Raw genomic sequence first — 5754 nt, forward strand, 5'->3', positions numbered from 1 at the left:
GATTGGAAGAATCAATATTGTCAAAATGGCTATTCTACCCAAAGCAATCTATAGATTCAATGCAATCCCTATCAAGCTACCAACGGTATTTTTCACAGAACTAGACCAAAGAATTTCACAATTTGTATGGAAATACAAAAACCCTCGAATAGCCAAAGTAATCTTGAGAAAGAAGAATGGAACTGGAGGAATCAACCTGCCTGACTTCAGACTCTACTACAAAGCCACAGTCATCAAGACAGTATGGTACTGGCACAAAGACAGAAATATAGATCAATGGAACAGAATAGAAAGCCCAGAGATAAATCCACGAACCTATGGACACCTTATCTTTGACAAAGGAGGCAAGGATATACAATGGAAAAAAGACAACCTCTTTAACAAGTGGTGCTGGGAAAACTGGTCAACCACTTGTAAAAGAATGAAACTAGAAGACTTTCTAACACCATACACAAAAATAAACTCAAAATGGATTAAAGATCTAAATGTAAGACCAGAAACTATAAAACTCCTAGAGGAGAACATAGGCAAAACACTCTCCGACATAAATCACAGCAAGATCCTCTATGACCCACCTCCCAGAATATTGGAAATAAAAGCAAAACTAAACAAATGGGACCTAATGAAACTTAAAAGCTTTTGCACTACAAAGGAAACTATAAGTAAGGTGAAAAGACAGCCCTCAGATTGGGAGAAAATAATAGCAAATGAAGAAACAGACAAAGGATTAATCTCAAAAATATACAAGCAACTCCTGCAGCTCAATTCCAGAAAAATAAATGACCCAATCAAAAAATGGGCCAAAGAACTAAACAGACATTTCTCCAAAGAAGACATACAGATGGCTAACAAACACATGAAAAGATGCTCAACATCACTCATTATTAGAGAAATGCAAATCAAAACCACAATGAGGTACCATTACACGCCAGTCAGGATGGCTGCTATCCAAAAGTCTACAAGCAATAAATGCTGGAGAGGGTGTGGAGAAAAGGGAACCCTCTTACACTGTTGGTGGGAATGCAAACTAGTACAGCCGCTATGGAAAACAGTGTGGAGATTTCTTAAAAAACTGGAAATAGAACTGCCATATGACCCAGCAATCCCACTTCTGGGCATACACACTGAGGAAACCCGATCTGAAAGAGACACATGCACCCCAATGTTCATCGCAGCACTGTTTATAATAGCCAGGACATGGAAGCAACCTAGATGCCCATCAGCAGATGAATGGATAAGGAAGCTGTGGTACATATACACCATGGAATATTACTCAGCCGTCAAAAAGAATTCATTTGAACAGTCCTAATGAGATGGATGAAACTGGAGCCCCTTATACAGAGTGAAGTAAGCCAGAAAGATAAAGAACATTACAGCATACTAACACATATATATGGAATTTAGAAAGATGGTAACGATAACCCTATATGCAAAACAGAAAAGAGACACAGAAATACAGAACAGACTTTTGAACTCTGTGGGAGAAGGTGAGGGTGGGATGTTTCAAAAGAACAGCATGTATACTATCTATGGTGAAACAGATCACCAGCCCAGGTGGGATGCATGAGACAAGTGCTCGGGCCTGGTGCACTGGGAAGACCCAGAGGAATCGGGTGGAGAGGGAGATGGGAGGGGGGATCGGGATGGGGAATAAGTGTAAATCTATGGCTGATTCATATCAATGTATGACAAAACCCACTGAAATGTTGTGAAGTAATTAGCCTCCAACTAATAAGAAAATTAAAAAAAAAAAAGAAAGGATAGAGCACTCGTCTTGCCTCTAAATACTTTCTGAAACTTTTATGCCATCAATTAACAAACTTAATAAATATTTACTGACTGCCTACTCTTCTTCAAGAAGTATTCCTGGTGTTACTGAGAAAGCAGAAAATAAGAAAAATTCATACTGTCTTGAAATTTATATTCTGCTGGACAGAAACAAATAATAAACATAAATAAACAAGTAAAAGTCATGAATACAAAAATATAATAATTTCAAAAGTTGTATATTTTAGGAAGAAGATGTACAGGGTGCATTTATGGACAGATACTGGGTTGGGGAGGTGAGATAGGATAATTTGGGGTCAGAACACAGTATGTTGATAAATGATAGGACTCTGTTTTCAGAGTGCTTTATTTTTCTTAATGCTCCCCCACTTACTAGCTATGTGTTCTCGGTTCATCTGTCTGTGGCTCAGTTTTACTACTTTATAGATCTGTTACCATAATTGGGTGCTTCCCAGGTAGTGTCAGTGATTAAAGAATCCACCTGCCAATGCAGGAGATGCAAGAGACACAGATTTGATCCCTGGGTTGGGAAGATCCCCTAGAGAAGGAAATGGCAACCTACTCCAATATTCTTGCCTGGAAAGTTCCATGGACAGAGGAGCCTGGCTGGCTATAGTCCATGGGGGTCACAGAGTCAGACACGACTGAGCAGGCATGCACCCACCATAACTGGATGAGTAAATGCACAAAATCTTCTTTAAGCAGAGTAAGAGTTCAATAAACGCTAATTCTTTTTTCTTATTCCTGAGAATGAGGGTTGTATTTTCCCATCTCTTCTCTTTTAAGCAGAAGGAGCATTAAGTCACAATTGCCCAGAACATTTCCTAATGCTAAAATTTCCCTCTTGAGATTATTGTCCATCTCTTTGATGTTGAGTTGCCTTCCCCTTCGCTCAGTAAATACTTATTAAATGGCCTCTATCTGCTAGGTTTTGCTTCCTTAAGGTGTATTTAATTCAGAAGTTACTAAATGAAATTCCTTAAGTTTGTTTTGTTTCTCTGTAAACCCTCACACTGGTTTATCAGCCTGCAGGAGAAGCGGAAAGATAGCCTTGGGGGCTCTGTCAGTTGGGTCCAGTCCAGACATCAAAGAATACTATGAATGTGTGAAATTGCCTTTGGCAAATACTATTTACAGACCCTCTGGCACAGTTATGCTGAAATGATAAGAAATGTCACTGCAGCACACTGCATGGAATAATAAACATTTCCTGCCTTCAATATCAACTATCCACTTATCCAGAACCTAGAATGGCTTGCAATCACAATAAAGGGAGATGGCAATGGTTTCTATTTTCTTCTCATTAATATGCTGCAACTCTTCCTATTAATTAAATCCGTAGGATAGCCAGGAGTAGAACCTAGTGAGATTATCTATATTATGCACTTGAAATATAGTTTATCCATTTTAATTAAATAAGTTCTAAATATAATCACTTTTAATTCTTCTATACCTGGAAACTAATTAAAAATGAAATTAGTTAACATTTCTCTGTGACATCATTAAAAAACTGTTCATGTAAAAAAGCAAATACCCCTATAGAATGTGGCATGTTTACCTGAATCCCTCTGTGATGTTGATAACCAAAGGATTAAAACTTTGCATGAATACAAACCTCTGGGCAATAATTTTTTTTTTCCCCTCAAATTTCTCTCCATGTCTACTCATCTCCTTCCTCATCTCATCTTGGCATGTTCCAGACATTGGCTATAGCTTTGGAAGCCTATTCAATGTCATGTTCCCGATTATACTGTTTCACGTTCAGGTTATACAACTCCACGCTAGGTTGATATGAACATGCCCATCTCTATGCTTTACTTCCTTATAGAGCATATTTTTAAGGCCTTCTTTGTGTGTTAAAGTGGTTAGAAAAGCACTACCTCAAGAGATGTCTAGAGCAACATTTAGGTCAATATATGCCCTTTAATGGAAGAAATAGAGGCTGAAAGAGGAAGGTAAGCACACATACACACAAAAGGTAAGATATAGTTGACATCTATCAAGCACTCTGCAGAGATTATCTTGCTTTTCAAGATATCTTACTTCCTCAAGATAACACTATTTGATCATCCATTCATAACAGGGGAAGAAATTGATATTTAGATTCTATGCTCTAGACCACTGTGCTTTGCAGATTAGTTGGGTGATTCCAAATTGAATTGATCACAGCATGATCAGGTCTAGAGATGGAGCCTTCTAAATCCCACTTCTAAGAACTTCGGCATTTATTTCCAAGTCTCTATTTTTAACCCAGTAGAATTCTGCACAAAGACAAGAAAAAATTACTTCAAACTATGAAGTTATTTTCCTAATCAGGAAGAGTTTCATAAAAATACGAAGATGATGACCAATAAAATACACTATATTGGGTGCCGACTATTTGTCAGATTGCGTGCTAGATGTTAAGGCATAGACAGAAAAACTGGGAAAAACTGATCTCTTCAAGGAATTTATAGGTAAGGAGGAGAAACAAATACGCATGTGAAAAGTTTATAACTTTTTAAGAGATTCAATTAAGAACAATATCAGTTCAGTTCAGCCACTCAGTTGTGTCCAACTCTTTGCGACCCCATAGACTGCAGCATGCCAGGCCTCCCTGTCCATCAACAACCCCCGGAGTTTACTTAAACTCAAGTCCATTGAGTCAGCGATGCCATCCAACCATCTCATCCTCTGTCATCCCCTTCTCCTCCCGCCTTTAATCTTTCCCAACACCAGGGTCTTTTCCAACGAGTCAGTTCTACTCATCAGGTGGCCAAAATATTGGAGTTTCAGCTTCAGCATCAGTCCTTCCAATGAATATTCAGGACTGATCTCCTTTAGGATGGACTGGTTGGATCTTCTTGCAGTCCAAAGGACTCTCAAGAGTCTTCTCCAACACCACAGTTCAAAAGAATCAATTCTTCGGCACTCAGCTTTCTTTATAGTCCAACTCTCACATCCATACATGACTACTGGAAAAACCATAGCTTTGACTAGATGGACCTTGGTTGGCAGAGTAATGTCTCTGCTTTTTAATATGCTGTCTAGGTTGGTCGTAACTCTTCTTCCAAGGAGCAAGTGTCTTTTAATTTCATGGCTGCAGTCACCATCTGCAGTGATTTTGGAGCCCCCCAAAATAAAGTCTGTCACTGTTTCCACTGTTTCCCATCTATTTGCTGTGAAGTGATGGGACTGGATGCCATGATCTTAGTTTTCTGAATGTTGAGTTTTAAGCCAACTTTTTCACTGTCGTTTTTCACTTTCATCAAGAGGCTCTTTAGTTCCTCTTCACTTTCTGCCATTAGGGTGGTGTCATCTACATATCTGAGGTTATTAATATTTCTCCTGGACATATTTATTCCAGGCTGTGCTTCATTCAGCCCAGCATGTCTCATGAGGAACTCTGCATATGTGTTAAATAAGCAGGGTGACCATATATAGCCTTGACGTACTCCTTTCCCGATTTGGAACCAGTCTGTTGTTCCATGTCCAGTTCTAACTGTTGCTTCCTGACTTGCATACAGATATCTCAAGAGGCAGGTCGGGTGGTCTGATATTCCTATCTCTTGAAGAATTTTCCACAGTTTGTCATGATCCACACAGTCAAAGGCTTTGGCATAGTCAATAAAGCAGAAATAGATGTTTTTCTGGAACTCTCTTACTTTTTTGATGATCCCACGGATCTTGGCAATTTGATCTCTGATTCCTCTGCCTTTTTTAAACCCAGTTTGAACATCTGAAAGTTCATGGTTCATGAACTGTTGATGCCTAGCTTGGAGAATTTTCAGCATTACTTTGCTAGCATGTGAGAAGTGTGTTATTGTGTGGTAGTTTGAACATTCTCTGGCATTGCCTTTCTTTGGGATTGGAATGAAAACTGACATTTTTTCCAGTCCTGTGGCCACTGCTGAGTTTTCCAAATTTTCTGGCATATTGAGTGCAGTTCTTTCACAGCATCATCTTTTAGGATTTGAAATAGCTCAC

This window comes from Cervus canadensis, chromosome 11 (genome assembly GCF_019320065.1).
Source record: "Cervus canadensis isolate Bull #8, Minnesota chromosome 11, ASM1932006v1, whole genome shotgun sequence".
Classification (NCBI taxonomy): Eukaryota; Metazoa; Chordata; class Mammalia; order Artiodactyla; family Cervidae; genus Cervus; species Cervus canadensis.